The sequence below is a fragment of the Telopea speciosissima genome, chromosome 1 (genome assembly GCF_018873765.1).
Source record: "Telopea speciosissima isolate NSW1024214 ecotype Mountain lineage chromosome 1, Tspe_v1, whole genome shotgun sequence".
Lineage (NCBI taxonomy): Eukaryota > Viridiplantae > Streptophyta > Magnoliopsida > Proteales > Proteaceae > Telopea > Telopea speciosissima.
In genome coordinates this window covers 4531291-4550610 of record NC_057916.1, presented here as the reverse complement: position 1 = coordinate 4550610, position 19320 = coordinate 4531291, and the positions used below count along the sequence as shown (strand labels likewise).

Genomic DNA, 19320 nt, shown 5'->3' with positions numbered 1-19320 from the left:
CATTTTAGAGGATCAAAGCCATTCCCTAAACCAGCAATTAAGAAAAAAAAGAAAAGGTGAAAATCTTGTCTCATCAGTAAATCATACTCTTGTTGCTTAACACCTATGGAGAAGGGTGACAGTTCCTCTCGTCCCAAAAAAAGATTTGGAGTACAAGAACAGGGAAGAGGAAGAGGAGGATGAGGGTCGCGTGGCCCTTGCACAGCGCAGCGGCCACCCATTGAGAGCGTGCGAACTATCCTGAGGGGAACTCCTCTTCTGCCCGCGGCCCTACACCACCCTTACTGCAGCCCCATGATCACCCGCCCCTGCCCCCGCCCCAGAGTTCAGATCTGCTAGCCACATGGAGACGGGTGGGGACAGATCTGAACCCTCCATGTGGGTGTGGGACCCATGCCCCATAGAGGGGTCAGATCTGTCCCCACCCATATAATCGTCCCACACCCACATGGAGGGTTCAGATCTGTCCCCACCCATACAATCCAGATCTTCTACGACGTGCCTGCCCGCAGCAGCCTGAGCAACGCACAAATAAGGTGAAACGCAATGACCGCCTTACTCTTGCCCGAGCGCCTTGCCCGAGCGGGGGTAAGACGGTCATTGCACCTCACCTATTTGTGCGCCGCTCAAGCCGCTACGGGGAGCGCACCGTAGAGAATCACGATCCCCCCATGTGGGTAGCTAATCTGGATTCCCCGCCCCACCCTGTAAATCTTGTGAATGTGTCTAAGCTACTCTTTATGTCTTGACTTCAGTGAGATTCTCATCTTATGCTCAAATAATCCAACATCATAAGCAACCTTTAATACATACTATGCATTAATATAAACCTTAACTAACAAAGGGGGAAAATTAAACATGTTTCAATTTATGAGAGAGACGAAACAAAGACAACTCTTACACCTTTGATTCCAAATAATTGGAGAAAAATTAAACATGTTTCAATAAAGATTTATTAGCAAAAGTACTTGGCACCTTAGTAGACCCCCATAGACTCTGGTTATCATTCAATAATCTCCACCCAAGTTTAATCAATAAGGTCTTATTATAAGTGTAAGAATCCCTCAACCCAAAACCTCCCATTGTTTTAAAAGAGCACATTAATTTTATGCCAAGCTATGAAACTTGCCTTCCTTTTATCTCATCCCTCTCCATACTTAAAAAAAAAAGAGAATTAATCTTATAACACACTTTCCTAGGAAAAGAAAAGTAAGACATCAAAAAAGTCAAAGTAAGACATCAAAAAAGTCGGTCTGGAAGAAAAAACAGACTGTATTAAAATAGCATGATCACCATAGGTTGAAAGGCAATTCGACTCTTTTCCAGCTGTAGCGGGAGTTGGAGGATTCAGCCCAGCCAAATGAGGGGGCTGGGCTGGATCCTCCAGCTCCCGCCACGACTGAAGAAGAGCCAGATCCAGAGTTCAGATCTGCTAGCCACATGGTGACGGTGGAAGATATATCTTACAGCTTAAATAAAACGTAAGATTCGCATAAATAAGGATATAATACGATACCCTTTAAAAAACGTTTTTTGTAATATATGCATATAATACGCATATTTACTATGACCATGCTAATAAAAAAGTATCAGATCTTGAATCTCCTCATCATGGGTGAACAGAAACAGAAAATTATCCTCTCCAATTCCCTATAACCCGGCAGTGCAATAGTGCTAGTGTGGATGTCCGACACGTGGTAGCTCAGACATCCAACGTCCCAACTCATTGACTATGTTGAGCTTAGACAGTTGGATGTTTGAGTTGTCACGTATATTTCGGACATCCACACTAATACTGTCGTATTGCCGACCTATAGGAAATTGAAGAGGATAATAATCCGAACAGAAATTGGATTCTATTTCACCCTCCTCCTTTTCTGTGTTTACTGTTGATTAAGCTCCAACACATGCATGATTAAAGACAGAGGTTCCCCAGTCCATCGTACACATGATGCATTCGTATGCATGGTGGGTCAGTTTTAGCTGGACCATGGCCAGCTTTAAATAATGGTTCTACCCATGGCCCATGGGGGTGAGAATCTGGGAGGTGGCCGCTTACAAATCACATAAGGCACATTGATATGACTCAGACTCATTAATTATCATTAACATCCTATTCCATAGATAGTTACAATGGGAACAACAATTTATCAAAAAAAAATATGGGAGAATGTTCTCTGTGCCACAGCGCAGCCTGCGTCTAGACACATGGACAGCCTATGCAGGGGGCAAGGGGCAGGATGATCATTGCACCCACCCCCATGTGCCTGCGCACAGGCTGCGCTGCGGCACAGAGAACAGCGCTCTAAAAATATATATGGGAACAACAACAAAAATTTTGTTTGGTATAATGTGTTTAATCGAAGAAATCATTTAACACTCTTAAATATACATAAATGTGTCAAAAGCAAATAAAAATCGTTTACCGAACCAAACTATTTAAAATCGAAACCATAAAATCGTTTAATAAATGGTTTGATTATAAATTCAAAGTTAAGACCGTTTCGTTAAACGATTTGAACCAATCAAATCAATTATATCAAAATCAAACCGATTAACACCCTTAAATGCGCACGGGAGTGGATATCCATCCAATGAGTTGTCATGGTTTAGGTATATTGAGTGGCCAATTGCACTTCCATGAGTTACTTCAGGAGATAGGACTTGTCATATCATCATCTCTAGCCTGCACATGGCAAACCTTCCACTTGAAGAATATTTGATAATGTAGCAAAATATTTGGGAGAGGGACAGCGTGAAGAATCACATGTAGCTAGGTAAGATTGGGCTTGGGTTGCTCTAATAATTCCCAGCAACTATGGGCAGTGGTGGGGGCCGGAAGAAGGTGGGTGCTAGTGCACCGGTCAATGGCAAAGCATGTGGAATCATCAATAAGGGTGACATTTTGACCTTTCATGAGGGTGGGGTGGTTATTTTGTCCCTTTCTGTGTCTAGGCACAACATTAATGTAGCGAAATATAATAGCCTAGTAAGATTTGAGAGACTACTAGTATGATGGACAATAAACATAAATAAAAAGAATGCACGGGTGGTCTATAGTTGAAGACGCAGGCAGAAGCGACAGATGCAAATGTTAAAATCCTCAAACTTGTATTTTATCCTTTTAGCATTTAGTATAAATTAGGTCGATTATAATTCGATTTATATAGATTACACTTCATTCGGTATGGTTCAAATTGACAGATTTTAACTTACAATTAAAATTCAATCAAATCAAATTAAATTTCAATTTTTAAAATCAAATATTTTCAATTGGATTTGATTGGATTTTAAGAGTACGTATGGTAACCTTTCAAAAAATAGATTCTGGTGTTTTTTCTGATTCTGAGATAAATTTGAAACATATTATATATGGGTTGCCCAGTCCGTTTTAGTGATTTTTTAAAACCGATCAAGTGATATAATAGATTTTGACAAGCTTTTGAGAAACAGATTTGAGAATCAATTCTACAAAAATTCCAAAAATCAAGGTCGATTTTACGTGAATCAGGGGCATTGTTGAAATTTACCAGCAAAACATAACAAAACCCGCAAAAAATCCCTCATCAGTCGTTGCAGGAGAGGAGAAGAGACAACGGCATGGAACGGATAAAGGTGAAGAAGAGGAGGAGGAGGTGGTGGTGGTGGTGATTGTCGGCGGTGGCGATGGTTCCTCGCCTTCATCGGCTTCGTTATCATCTCTGCGTCCAACCAGGCGAAAATAACTCCTCTTCCTCCTGGTAATGTCTATTTCTCTCTCGATTTTGTTATTTGAAATCTTGGTAGAAACCGTCATTTCTTCAATTCTTCTCATGTGAGCAATAATTGTATAGTTTAGTTGGGATCACCACATGAACGATTAGATCTTTTTCTGTAATTTTTTGATTCTCTGTAACTGTGTTAAGGTATAGTTGCATTGTAGCTAGATCTTAGGGTTTATGTTTTCTTTTTATCAATTCGTGCCGTTAAAGTTGTTCTCTGAAGATCTTTATGTGTTTAATATGTAATTCGCTCGAAATCTGTTTCCCTATCTAGCTCAATTTGACTTTCCAGTCGGATGAATCGGATCCATTGCTCGCTTTTCTTATGTCGATTTGGGCTGTCTCTCTACAGGGTTTATAAATCTGTCTGGGTTTGGGGTTTCGCTTGGAGGTATTTTCTGGTTTTGATTTACCATACCCACTCCACCCTTCTTCCCAGGCTGATATTGATGAAATCGAGAACCTTATTCATGCGAGTAGTGTCCAGTCTGGGCCTGCTACAGTGCTCCCTGCGAGACCGCCGAGTCCTCCCAGAGCCTCCATTCCTGTTTCTTCATCTCCGTTTATAGCATCCAATCTTCCTCCATTCCTTCTCCTCTATGCTGGAAATTGTGAAGCTAAAACCATGAATCCAATGGAGCATCCTCATGGAGGAGGAAACCATGCATCCATACATGTTTTTGTTTCTCTGTAATACAGAAACAATTTTTTACCATACAATATTTGTTTATGTAGAATTGCTCCAAAAATTCAGAAACAGAAAAAATCAATTCTAACTCAAAACCAATTTTTTGAAACAAAATGGCTGGCCCATAAAGAGAACCATGCACGAGGGGCTGGTTCCATCGATTATCCAGGTTTCTTCTGACATCTAGCTGGAGCGTCCATTATCTGTGTGTGAAATGACCACCCAAACCCTGCTTTTGCTGTCGTTTAGCCGGGCTGGATGCTCCAGCTCTCGTCACGGTTGGATAGAATCCTTTTTCTCTCTCAAATGAAGGAATACTGTAGTGAAGGAGGTCGTACGTGAACATATGAGAATGGCTCACAATCGTTCAGATGGAATCTACACTGTGGAACCCACATGGAAATAGATTCCATCTGAATGGCTGTGAACCGTTCTCTTACGTTCACGTACGTGAACGTGAGCCCAACTCCTTGGTTGAATGGCTTGACTTCTCAATATATATATATGTAAAGCCGGGTACAACTAGTTTGATGGGCCAAAAAGAACTAGTCCAAACACGTTTTTCTCCTGGTGATTAAATGGCCCATTAATACCTATACCATTAACTCTTAGACTAATTGTGCTGGACTAAGCCCAAGCGAATGATTAGAGACAGCGGGTTGTCACGGCCTTAGACCTTACTAAGCAACCGCGCCGGCACATAGCACTCACTCTAGCACTAAGTCAGCCTTTCACCAACTCTAGCAAGGGACTTGGGAAGAGAACTTAAAGAACACTAGAGAGACTTTGAAAGAATACACTTGAATTGCTTGAAAGCTTTGAGAACAAGACTTGGTAGCTTGCTTGCTTGATTGGGTGGTTGGTTGGTTGGTTGGTTAGTTGGTGCCTTGGCCAAATGAGGCCACCTCTATTTATAGGCAACCAAGAACCCAAAGAATACCTAAGATATTTACAAGTGTCTTCCATCCAATGGTGGAGAACTTTTTAGCCTAAGAGACTAGAACCTTCCCACCTCCTTTGTGGAGGATTCTAGCTACTTGGAGAACTCTAGAAGTCTCCTCCTTCCTTAGCTATTTACAAGGTTTTTCTAGAAGCTTCTCTAGAAACTTCCTTGACCATCCTTGCTTCTAGAGGTTCTAGAATATATATAGACTCTCTTCTAGTATAGAGAGTTCTAGGCCATGGACTTGGTCTTAGCCCAAGTTCCAAGTCCATGGGCTTGCAAGTTAGGCCCGTGGGCCTTTGTTGGGCGGGCCGTGACACTCTCCCCCGCCCAAGTTGGCGACGCCCTCGTCGCAACCTTCTTGGAGAACTTCCGTATATGGCCTGCATGAACGCCTGTATAGCCTCCTCCCGAGTGAAGTAACAACGTCCATTGAGCCACAACTTGAGTCTTCCATGTCTCTCCTCGTATGGGCCAGTGTGTCGGCTAGCCTTCTCCGTAGACACCTCCTTTAGGGACTTGTCGAGCACTAAGTCCCCGTCTTTGAAGCGTGTCGGTCGCCTTCTTTTGCTAGCCCTCCTCTTTCTCTTCTTCTTGGTCTTGTCTTCTCTTTGGAACTTCATCAATGATTCTGCCGCTGCTATGGCTGAAGCAAGGTCTTGCACACCACGGCGTTGCTGCTCTTGTGCAGCTCAGTTTTGGAGACCATCCATGAAGTTAAACAATAACTCCTCGTCGGTCATACTCGGGACATCGAGCGCAAGAGTGGTGAACTCTTTGACATAGTCCCGAATAGACCTAGTGTGCTTGAGCCTTTTGATGTTCCTTCTTGCCAACAAGGTAGCATTGTTGGGATAGAATTGCTTCTTTAACTCCTTCTTAAACTCGTCCCAGGTGTCTATGGTGCACATACCTTTTTCAATATCTGCATGTCTTCTGCGCCACCATAGAGTTGCTGTATCGGTGAGGTAGAGTGTAGCCATTCGTACCTTAGTAGGTTCATCCTTGAGTGCCATTGCCTCAAAGTACCTCTCCAGGTGCCACACAAAGTTCTCGACTTCCCGTGCATCTCTCTTCCCATCAAATGGCTTGGGCTTTGGTACCTCCATCCTAGGTACCTCACGCGAGGTAGTGGCTCCCCCAGCCGCTGCCCTCCTACACATTGCCCAATCCGCTTGTACCTCATCGATGCGAGCATCCATCTTGGCCAATGCTTCCCACACTTGGGCTTTGAAGCTGGCAAACTCTTCCTGTTGGGCATGCACTATGGTGTTGAGAGTGGTTTGTAGGGACTCCTTGAGCTCCCCCATTTGGCTCACTAGCTCCTCCTTGAGCTCTATCATGTGGCCTTCGAGCTCCTCCCCACTTTGCTCCACAACATCGAGGCGCTCCTTCACCTCGGCCGTTGCTAGCTCCACCCGAGCTAGGCGTGGCTCCATATCTCCACTAACGTCCACAGACTTGTCCTTGCCTCTTCGCCTCTCCTTGGTGGGAATGGCCTCCCTCCCACGGGCTTACTCACTCACCATCATGTCTAGCACTTCCGATTCGTTAGCCATGATGTCGAATCCACAAGTATCTTTCCTCGCAATCGAAGCTCTGATACCACACTTGTCACGGCCTTAGACCTTACTAAGCAACTGCGCCGGCACTTAGCACTCACTCTAGCACTAAGTCAGCCTTTCACCAACTCTAGCAAGGGACTTGGGAAGAGAACTTAGAGAACACTAGAGAGACTTTGAAAGAATACACTTGAATTGCTTGAAAGCTTTGAGTACAAGACTTGATAGCTTGCTTGCTTGCTTGATTGGGTGGTTGGTTGGTTGGTTGGTTAGTTGGTGCCTTGGCCAAATGAGACCACCTCTATTTATAGGGAATCAAGAACCCAAAGAATACCTAAGATAGTTACAAGTGTCCTCCATCCAATGGTGGAGAATTTTTTAGCCTAAGAGACTAGAACCTTCCCACCTCCTTTGTGGAGGATTCTAGCTACTTGGAGAACTCTAGAAGTCTCCTCCTTCCTTAGCTATTTACAAGGTTTTTTTAGAAGCTTCTCTAGAAACTTCCTTGACCATCCTTGCTTCTAGAGGTTCTAGAATATATCTAGACTCTCTTCTAGTATAGAGAGTTCTAGGCCATGGACTTGGTCTTAGCCCAAGTTCCAAATCCATGGGCTTGCAAGTTAGGCCCATGGGCCTTTGTTGGGCGGGCCGTGACAGGGTGCCCCAGCCCCACCGTGAACATGTGATGGGACTACGTTTGCATGTTGGGGTCAGTTTTAGCAGGACCACCATGACCAGCTTTAAATTTTGCTGCTACCAATACATACGGGAGAGGAGGTGGGAGGCGAGTAGGGTTTTTGGTGAAAGGGAGGTGAGTAGGTGAGCGCTACAAAATGGATCGAACTCATTAATCATCATTATCATCCTGGTCTATATTTAATTGAAATGGGAAACAACATCAAAATTTTGGATTGCAAATTCCATTTGTGCAACGCAGTCCCGTATGAGAATCATACCAAAATAGGATGAAATATATTTCACATTCAATGAAGAATAACATTAAAGTCGCTTGTCTTCACACCTCATTTGGAAGTTAGAACAATAATTGAAAAAGAATTATTAAGTGAGGGTTGCTGCCCTTGGTCCTACGGCCTCTTAAGTGTCCTTCGGAATCAACTCCTCTTTTGCGTATGCGGATTTGCTAGGACGACGATGGGTGGATAAAAATACCAAATGTTTTGAGTAGAAAGAATGATAATTTTCCGGCCTCGTAAGTGTCCTTTGGAATCAACTCCTCTTTTGCGTATGCGGATTTGCTAGGACGACGATGGGTGGATAAAAATACCAAATGTTTTGAGTAGAAAGAATGATAATTTTCCGCATTAAAAGTACATTTCATCAGTTACTTTTTCTTTTTTCCTTTTTTTTTTTTTTGGCTTTTTTACTTTGTGCTATTCATAGTATACACATGAAAACTATTTTGTCACTGGGGCTAATGGAATGGAAGAGATTATAACTCTATTAATGTAACCTAGCTAGGTTACTTTTTCCTGCTTCATTTCATCTTTTGAACTATATAACGCCAATGTCACTGCACATAGGCGTATGCGTGGGAATCCAAATCCTCTCCAATAACATTTAACGACCAGAATAGATCTCTTAACATCCATGGGTGTGGAGAGGTGGTCCCCACATACGTGGAAGCAATTTCCATCTTTATATACTCCATATGTTTCCATTTTTGTTTTGGTCATCACTCATACTCAAAACTAAATTGCGATCACCATCACAAACAGCAGCTAGCTAGCTTAGCTTCCATGGAACAACGAGGAGGAGGAGAAAGAGCAGAAGTGCATCAGAAGGGTGTTCAAATTCAGATACCGCAGACAAGAAGAATAATGCCAGATTTCATACATAGTGTGAATCTGAAATATGTCAAGTTGGGTTACCATTACCTGATGGCCCATCTCTTCATACTCTGCATTGTTCTTCTCATGTCTCTGGTTGTGGCTTTGGGGCTGAGCCTGGAAGACATTCGTCATGAACTGTTGCTGCAGCTTCAGTACAACTTGGTGAGCATGATGGCCTGCTTAGCCTTTCTTGTGTTTACTGCAACCCTACACTTCATGAACCGCCCGCGACCCGTCTACCTCGTCGATTTTGCCTGCTATCGTCCCCTATCCCAACTCAAATTCCCATTCGACAAGTTCACGGAGCATTCGAGGTTGAGCGGCTTCGACAAGTCATCACTAGAGTTCCAGCGCAAGATCCTGCAACGATCTGGGCTAGGAGAGGAGACTTACTTCCCCGAAGCGATACACTACATTCCTCCACGCCCGTCCATGGCGGCTGGTCGTGACGAAGCTGAGCAGGTCATATTTGGTGCTTTGGACACTCTCTTTAGGAACACCAATTTCAACCCTAAGGACATTGGAATCCTTGTCGTGAACTACAGCCTCTTCAACCCAACCCCGTCACTCTCTGCCATGATCGTAAATAAACAAGTTGAGGGGAAATATAAAGAGCTTCAATCTCGGTGGCATGGGTTGCAGTGCCAAAGTGATTGCACTCGACCTAGCCAAGGATATGGTCCAGGTCCATAGGAACACCTACGCCGTCGTCGTCAGCATCGAGAACATCACCTAGAACATGTACTTTGGAAACAGGAAGTCCATGTTGATCCAAAACTGTCTCTTTCGTATGGGCGGGTCCGTCATCTTGTTATCCAACAAATCCAGTGATCAACGATGGGCGAAGTACAAGCTGCTCCACGTGGTGAGGACCCACCATGGTGGTGACAATACTGCGTTCCGCTGTGTGTACCAGGAGCAAGATGCCGCAGGGAATTCTAGCATGTCTTTGTCCAAGGATCTGATAGCCATCGCCGGATGGGTACTCAAGGCCAACATCACGACTCTGGGTCCGCTAGTCCTTCCCATCAGCGAGCAACTTCTCTTCTTCTTCTTCACTCTGGTGGCCAAGAAGTAGTTCAATCAGAAGATGGTGAAGCCATACATACCGGACTTCAAGCTGGCGTTCAATCACTTTTGCATTCACGCTGGAGGGAGAGGTGTGATCGACGAGCTGGAGAAGAACCTGAAGCTACTGCCGGAGGACGTGGAAGCGTCGAGGATGATGCTTCACCGATTCGGGAACACGTCATCCAGCTCTGTATGGTATGAGCTGGCTTACACGGAGGCCAAGGGAAGGATGCGAAAGGGCAATTGTGTCTGGCAGATTGCGTTTGGGAGTGGGTTCAAGTGTAATAGTGCGGTCTGGGAAGCGCTTAGGCATGTGAAGCCTTCTCCAAACAATCCTGAAAGGGCACTCGTGTCTGGCAGATTGCGTTTGGGAGTGCATTCAAGTGTAACAGTGCGGTCTGGGAAGCACTTAGGGATGTGAAGCTTTCTCCAAACAATCCCTGGGATGATTGATATTTTGTGGATACAATCAAAGTGGATACAATCATCCCAGGGATTGTTTGGAGAAAGCTTCACATCCCTAAGTGCTTCCCAGACCGCACTGTTACACTTGAATTCACTCCCAAACGCAATCTGCCAGACACGATTGTCCTTTCGATATTTTGTGGATACAATCATCCCAGGGATTGTTTGGAGAAAGCTTCACATCCCTAAGCGCTTCCCAGACCGCACTGTTACACTTGAATTCACTCCCAAACGCAATCTGCCAGACACGATTGTCCTTTCGATATTTTGTGGATACAATCATCCCAGGGATTGTTTGGAGAAAGCTTCACATCCCTAAGCGCTTCCCAGACCGCACTGTTACACTTGAATTCGCTCCCAAACGCAATCTGCCAGACACGATTGCCCTTTCACATCCTTCCCTAATCTTAGTATTGTAGGCCCAATTTGACTCTCCTCCAGATGTGGCGGTAGGTGGGGAGGGTCCTACATTAAGGATGTAAATGATTGATTTTTTTTTTTTTTTGGGTAGAGGATGTAAATGATTGATATGTGATCGTTATTTGAAAACCTTCTTGGATCTCTTACACTTTCCTTGTCACCGGAAGGAACCCAAGTGCAATTGCATACATACGTAAACCTTGACAATTGTCTCACTCCATGTTCATTTATTGCAAGAGTTGAGGTGACAACCACATTAACAGGTAACTAGTGAAAACCACGGTTGAAGGTGTTGGTATCGTATTGGTCTATATATATTACATACTAGTAAAGTTGCACGACGTGTTTGCTTTTTTTCATGTATGAATCATCGAAATGAACAGCCAACATTTTAGATGTTTTACTTATTATAATATTTTTTAATTTTATTTTTAAGGTAAGATGTTATTAATGGAGGAAAAATTGAATTTAGCTGAAAATTATAACAATTAGTTGAGGGGGGGGGGTTTATCGATTGTTCAAGGAATAATGGATAATATTGTCAAAAAAATTTTGGGTACGATAAGATGAGATTATTTTATACATAGGAAAGTGGGGTTTTATAGATTGTTTAACGAAAAATGGGATTATTTTACTCTCTTTCTAATTTCTAATTTTTAATTTTTAATTAATAATAATTATCTCTTATTGAATTTATCTGAAAAAATGTGAGAAAACTAAGTAGGGAAACAATTGGTCCCATAATTTTTATAAAAGAATAATTAATGTAACATTGAGGGAGAGTTTATTAATGGAGGAAGAATTTAATTTAACTGAAAATTATAACAATTAATAATTAATAATTAATGAAGGGTATTTTTTTGGGCTTATTGATATTGTTGAAGGGTATTTTTGGTATGAAAAGATTTGCCATGACTTTTGAGTTTCTACATTTATAATATAGTATGATATGATATATTGATAGGGTACCAATAGAGTCGGGTTGGACTGGGTTTTTAAATCCAGCCCAACCCTGAGTCCCCTTAGCTGGGCCCAAGCCCGGCCCAACCTTGACTTAGGGCGTGGAAAATCCAACCTTGATCTGTCCTGATTGTCATTGATCATGGAGTGGGGAAGGGAGAGATGTATGGACTAGATTAAGTTGGGTTGAGTCGGAGAGAAAATTATCAATTTTACACAAATAGTATTATAATAAAGGGAAAATTTCATAGACACTCCCTGTAAGTATACAATATATCACGAATAATCCAAACATTGTCAAAATATCACAAACACCTTTTACTTTATGATTTTATTTCAACTTAGTCCACTCTGTTAGGTTTTTGCAATCGACCCAGAACATTAGACTCTGTTAGGTTGAATAATGAAATGACCCTACTACCCTTACACTAAAACACATAAAACTCACAAAATGGCCCTACGAACCTTACACCTAAGGTTTACAGCTATTACTCCAGGCACCACCCATCGCTACCTTGCTCACCTTTTAAGGTTTACAGCTATTTTTTTCCATGAACGATGCACCACCATTGTTGGAATTTGGATTGGCAGAAAATCAAGGTAGGCAACCAAAATTTTGATTAGCAGAGGGTGAAATTTTTTTGCTTCTCTTATCTTCTTCTCTCTTGCCCTTTCTCTTCCTCTTTCCTTTCTTTATTTCTGGGAGATTTATTGGTAGAAACTGTTTGATTCTTTGTTTGATCCAATCAAATTTGGAAATAGAGTTTGATTAGGTCACAAGACGTCTATATAAGGAACTCCAATGAGAGATCTTGAGTTTGGTATTTAGGGTTTTAGAGCTATGTCGTAGTTTTTTAGAGGTGGAAAAAAAGAAATTAAAAGAAAAAGAGAGAGGTTCGAATTGTGGTACCAATTAGTGGAATCTAAAATCAAAGACTATCACCCATCTAATTTGGAGTTATATTCTAGGGTTCTAGCTCGTTCCCCTTTTTTTTTTAATTTGGAAAGGGGCTAGGGCAGGGTTGCAAGGAAGGAGAGAGATGAGCGGTCTCAAATGAAGTAGGAGATGGTGTTGGACGGTGAAGGGAGTTCACAGCAACATGGTTGAATTTCTTCAGTTGGAGTTGCATTTCTTCCCGCCAAGATATCTGAATTTTTATCCGGTGCTGTAACTGGAGCGCTGCTGTGCGCATCGTGCGGCACATCAGCGGCCATGTATGCACAATGGGATCCACTGTGCGCACATGGCCGCTGCATCCCACTGTGCACACATGGCCGCTGTTGCGCTGCATGATGCGCATAGCAGCGCTCCAGTTACAACACCAAATAAAGGTCCACCAAATCTGCAATGACGCTGCCCACTAGTGCTCCTAACCTTAGTTAGTAAGTTCGGGAACGGCAATTGAACGGGAACGGGTACATACGGCAATTAAACGGACTAGACGGTAATAATACTTTTCAAAAATCCGGCTTCATAAAACGCATACGATAATAATACGGTACGCATTTAATGCGGGTATAATACGGCATAGACGGCAATAATACTTTAAAAAAAATGGACATATATTCATTATATAACATGCATTCATCACCTAATAAACAAAATAATATCATGATTTTATGAACTAAAATAAACACAATAATATAATATGCTATATAACATCTCTAAGATTATCATTTAATATACCAAAATATCAATAATCTACAAGAAATGAATGTAGATTGTCTGAAAATGAGATGAGCAAGTTGATTACCTTATCATTCTTCCAACATTACATTTCTTATTATCTACAATGAGATAACCATATATTTTTAACCAGATGTGTTCTTGTGAAGGGGGATGAGTTCCCACTTCCCAGTTCCCACTAATTAACCAACACAAGACAAGAGGGAGAGTTCCAGATATGGATCTCCACTGTACACGTTAGCTACAAGAAACAGAAAAACAAGAATAAAATAGAATAGAGATTGAGCCGTTCTCGCCAATATCACACCAGATTCATTTGCTTCACTACCACCATCAAAGTTCAAAGACTAGAGAAACAAGAGGAGAGTATAAGACTTAAGTGCCGCTTTGTTGAACGGAGATGGGGAGGATGATTGGAGATGGAGGGCGGCTACTGTTGCCTGCTACGGTTGGATGTTCAACGCAAATCGAAAGGGACGAAAGGGAAAGTGAAATCATTTCCCTAAATTCTAATCTTTTGGGTATTTTTTTTTATTTTAAAAAAAATGTATAATACGTGTATTATACGAGTATAATACTCGTTTGATTAAAAAATGCATTTTTTTTATAAAAATAAGGAAAAATACGGGGATGGGAGTATTATACGTTTAAAAATACAGGGACGCATATAATACGTGAATTTACTAACTAAGCTCCTAACTCGATCCAGTTACTGAGGTTGAAGAAGAGACCAACGAAGGAAATGGAACATTACCATTTGGGGCAAGTCATTTGAAAGGGTAAAATGGTAATGTCACTTCTAGGTAAGGGTAACTTAGTCATTACAAATTTTATTGCTTTTATAACATCATTACTTAATAGCAGATCACTGACGAAGTGGGGCTGAGTGTAACAAAATTTGTACAATAAGGGTATTTTATGGAGTTTTTGAAAACACAGGAGTGACCCCTTGAATTAGGTATAATTTACAGGGAGGTCAGTGTAATTTACTCTAAAAAAAACAATGAAAATTTGAGGTAACCGACTTTAGTTCTATTTCGTCAATGGAGTTTCATTGTCCACGTGGCTTTTGTCTATGGATGTACGGACTTGTCACCGCTTCCCTTCATCTGCAGGATGTCCATGTTGATCTAAAAGTGTCTCTTTCGTGGATCCAGATCCTCTACGGCACGGGTTGCCCCAATGGCTCACAGACACAAGGCGGTGTGCAATGATCACTTTACCCCCATTCGGGGAAAGCACTTGGACAGGAGTAAGGCCCTACAATAATTAAATTAAAATAACAAGACTATGAAAGATGTGAGAGAAGAGGCTTGAATCTATGATCTTTTGGTAGCAATTGGTTTTTGCACAACAAAAACTATCAAGTGCGCTAAGCATTTGATATATTAATAATAAATTCTATTTTTTGATAAATAAAGAAATTTCTTCAGGACCAAAATCAGGGTCGGGCTGACCCGAGATCTCAACCCTGACCCGACCCGACCCGACCCTGACTCATGGCTAGGAATTTCTAGCCCTAACCCACCCTCAGGGCTAGAAATCTTAGTCCAAGCCCTGTTCGGGCTCAAGGCGGGTTCGGACCGATAGGGCCAAACTTGCAGCCCTAGTTGCACAGCACGGCCATTGGGGGGCAGCTCACACCGTAGAGAATCTGGATTGCTCTTCCATATGGACGGTTTTGTCATCTTGTTATCCAACAAATTCAATGATCGGCGACAGGCGAAGGACAAGCTGCTCCACGTGGTGAGAATCCACCATGGGGCTGACAACACTGCGTTTCTGCTGCGTGTGCCAAGAGGAGGAAGCCGCAGGGAAGCCCAACGTGTCGCCGTCCAAGGATCTGATAACCATGGTCAGACGGGCACTCAAGGCCAACATCACGATTCTAGGTCCACTTGTCCTTCCCATCAGCGAGCAACTCTCTTCTTCTTCTTCACTTTGGTGGTGAAGCTGTTCAATGAGAAGAAGGTGAAGCCATACATACCGGACTTCAAGTTAGTGTTCAAACACTTCTGCATTCACACTAGAGGGAGAGGTGTGATAGAAGAGATGGAAAAGAACCTGAAGCTGCTGCCGTAGGATGTGGAGCCGTCGAGGATGACATTGCACTGATTCGGGAACACGTCATCCAGCTTTGTATGGTACGAATTAGCTTACACTAAGGCCAAGGGAAGGATGCGAAAGGGCAATCACGTCTGGTCATTTGCATTTGGGAGCGGGTTCAAGTGTAATAGTGCGGCCTGGGAAGCGCTTAGGCATGTGAGGCTTTCTCCAAACAATCCTTGGGATGATTATATCCACAAATATCCCGTACGTTCATATAAACTCAATTAATTAAGCCTAATCTATATAAACTAGACTAATTAAGCCTACTAATCAAACATATGTAACCATCTTTTTATGCCTTTACATAGACTAAATAAGACAAAGGGACTCTTATGTAATCTAAAGTTTTAAGATAAAAGAAATCTCAATTATGGTATGTCATAATAATATATAATTTCATTAGATATAAAAATCCATGCCGTTATAATAATCATCATTCTTCAAATGCTTATATATCTTGTGTTACATGGTCATGATAGTCTCTTAAAAAGTTTGACTTTCAGTTAATTTTATTTTGAAAAAAGAGATTCCAATTGTACTATTGATGTTAAGGGCAATGTGTGTTACTTCACGATACCTTTAATGCGCCAGAATGGCCAAAAAGATTAGTAAATCAAAAACATTTCTCTTCTGGTTGATTAGTAATTTGTTTTATTGGTGAAACCTGATTTTCAGTCTAGAAAGTGTTGTGGTGATTCTTTGTTGGACTATTTCGCCTTCAAGACGCGCCAGAATGGTCAAAAAGTGCATACATGCGCTGATACCTTTAGAGCTCATCGAAAGCTTCAATTTTATATGTATTTCAACATATTTTGGTTCAATTCCGAACCGGGTGGTTTACAAGGGCAGTTTTGTACTTTCTATGGTTAGGGTTTTCCTATGAAATGTTGTTATCTCTTTGAGAGATGTGTGAGGGAGAGAGGGTTGTATTTTTGCTTCAGAGATTAGTGGACTTGTACTATCGCTCAACCGTGGACGTAGATTTTTTCTTGGGGGTCTCGTGCGTTTGTGTTTCTCTTTCTCTTTGCATTTTCTTCTACAAATCGTCATTTTGGGCGTAGTTTTCTTAATAAACTGTACCCCGACTTATCTATGATTGTTGTAACTTGCAAGTGTATCCTTCAATATCTTCATTTATGGTGTTTTATACAAACACTACCTGACCATGGGAGTACAAGAGAACAAAAGGGAGGTATATATACATATATATACACACAAACTAATAAACTTTCATGTGTGGCCAAGTTTAGATATAAAATTCTATATTTATAGTGATTTCAATTCATCGCTTAAGAACATATACCTTGATCTAGTCTACACGACGCTTGATCAGGTTTTTCAAAATTTTGACTTGACTTTGGTGACTCGCTCCAATCAAAACCCAATTTTCCAACTATGCTATGGACAAGGATGTAAGTCTTTTGATCTCAGCCAATTTATTTTTCTTTATCCATCAAAACAAAAAGTTTGGTTCTTTCAAAATTTAAGGGATGACCATGATCTACTAAGTATGTAAATTAATTCCCATGTATGAGAATTAAAATATTGATATCTTATCTTCTTTTATTAATCTTACAAAAAAAATAAAAAATTATGTTCTATTCTCTTTTACTCTATTTCATTCTTGCTCCATTTCCTATATTAAGCACACGAGCTTGCTAAATGAGTCATCTTACATTTATGAAGTTTACTGGACAAAAAAAAATCTTACATTTATGAAGGTTTTGTTTGATTTTTTTGGTAAAAAAGAATTCATTGAAGAGGAGTTTGTGAATAACCTAAGGCCTCATAAACAACAAGTTCATGAAGCCAATGAACAAAAATGCGGCCATTTTGTCTTACACGAAAACGACAAGGCCTTCCACTACCTTCAAATCATTTTAAATTCAATTATTACAATTTTTTTTTAATTTACTTTCAAATCATTTGGATTTGAAATTTAAAATAAAAATATTTGAAAAATATAATTATAGAATGGGAAAAAGTTATTTTATTCGTTTAGCAATTCGACGGTAATACAATGTCTGAAAAATATCTTTGCGCCCATCTATCCAATTAAGTTACCTTATTAGCTTTTGTTTTCTTAATTTTATAATTTTATAAGTTAAGATAATGTGATTTTTTTTTCTATATTTTCTATTAGTTTATATATATTGTTTTATGCATTATGATACATGGAATCACATATCTATTAAAACAAATACAAGATAAAATGAAAAGTAAAAAACGAAAGAAAATCAAAGACCAAGAAGAATAAAATAAACGATAGTTGCTAAACTCTCAGGTCTCAACCCTACCCCGCATCAACAAAACGGTAAAAATTTCAATGCATAGTAGAAAATTCGTATTCGATCTGCGTTCATATCCATTTGGAGAATCTGTATTCAAGGAATCACTATTTGAAGACTATCTGAATCCATTTGAAATCTAATAGGATATTATCTAAATCTGATTGAATTCGATCCATTTACATCCTTAATTAAATGTGAAATAAGGGAGGAAAATAAAAAAGTTTTCAAACATAAAAGAAACTTTTGTAATCACTATTTAACATAGAGTGACCTTCAAATTATCTTAAATTAAATACCACTACCTTCAAATCATCTTAAATTCGATTATTACAATTTTTTATTTTAATTTACTTTCAAATCACTTGGATTTGAAATTTAAAATTAAAATATTTAAAAAGGCATTACAAAATGGAAAAAAGTTCTCAGAGCTACGTTAGCCTATATGAAATGACCTTGTTGCCCTCCTATGTACAAAATCTTTCCATCACACCTCATTGGTATGCTCCTCTCTGCTGCTTGCATCGAGAGCCTTCTCCCTTTATTTTTAAATCCATCAATCTTGATTGTGATCTAAGCCCAAATTAGCCCTACCAAAAAGCGATTGACCCAAACTAAACCGACCAAACAGACACCATATGGTAGGTTTCATCACTTTTTCTTGGTTTTATCCTCCTTCCTTCCGGTTCATAACCTCTTCCCAATTTTACCTCCTCCTTCCCCGGGTTTTAAGAATCAATATCGGATCGACCATATCCAGTATCAGTCAAGTACTAAGGGTGTCAAAGTGTATTGAGTATCGAATGCTGAAACCGTTTCTGTACCGAATTATTGATATCGAACCGTACCGAAAGATCTGTTTTAATTTGTATAAAATAATACCGAACAAATTCGGTGTGGTATTGATATGAGATACTTGTACCAAGGATTGAGATATCGGTATCGGCAGAGACCGATACCTATCTAGATTAGACAATTTTACCTTTAATTTTCATTAAAGAACTATTTTTTATGGTTTTACCCTTGATCTGATACCGATATCCGATCCAAGATCAACCAAGTATTGGTATTGGCCTAGACTGATACCGATATGATCCGCCCAACCCGACCGATCCAATACCGATATCTCAATCCATGACCTGTACCGAAACGATATTCAGTACAATATCAATATGGGGCATATGTGCACTGTACCGAACCAAAACCATACCAGTATCTTGAAATCGTACCGATTGACATCGTTACAACCGACAGCGATCTTGATACCTGGATCAATAATATGATGAAAATACGGCATTGTACTTACCCCCCCCCCCAAAAAAAAGGGACAGGAGTTGGACCGTCCAGCACCCCTCTAAGATCCTTCCACCTGGCCAGGGTGCATCCAACGGTCATAAGAGAGAGAGAGAGTCTAATATTAACCCATATTCCTCTCTTACCCTCTCGTTTGATGAAACCCAACCCGACCAAATTTCAAAATCCTCTTTAGATCTCCTCAAAACCCTCGTCCCTCTTT

General features: G+C 40.8%; 2 pseudogenes; both read left to right on the top strand.

The window, feature by feature from the left end:
* The first annotated feature begins 8740 nt into the window (after positions 1 to 8740).
* LOC122648913 lies at positions 8741 to 10309 on the top strand (annotated as a pseudogene).
* Positions 10310 to 15078: 4769 nt separating this feature from the next.
* Positions 15079 to 15744, top strand: LOC122646252 (annotated as a pseudogene).
* Positions 15745 to 19320: the final 3576 nt, after the last annotated feature.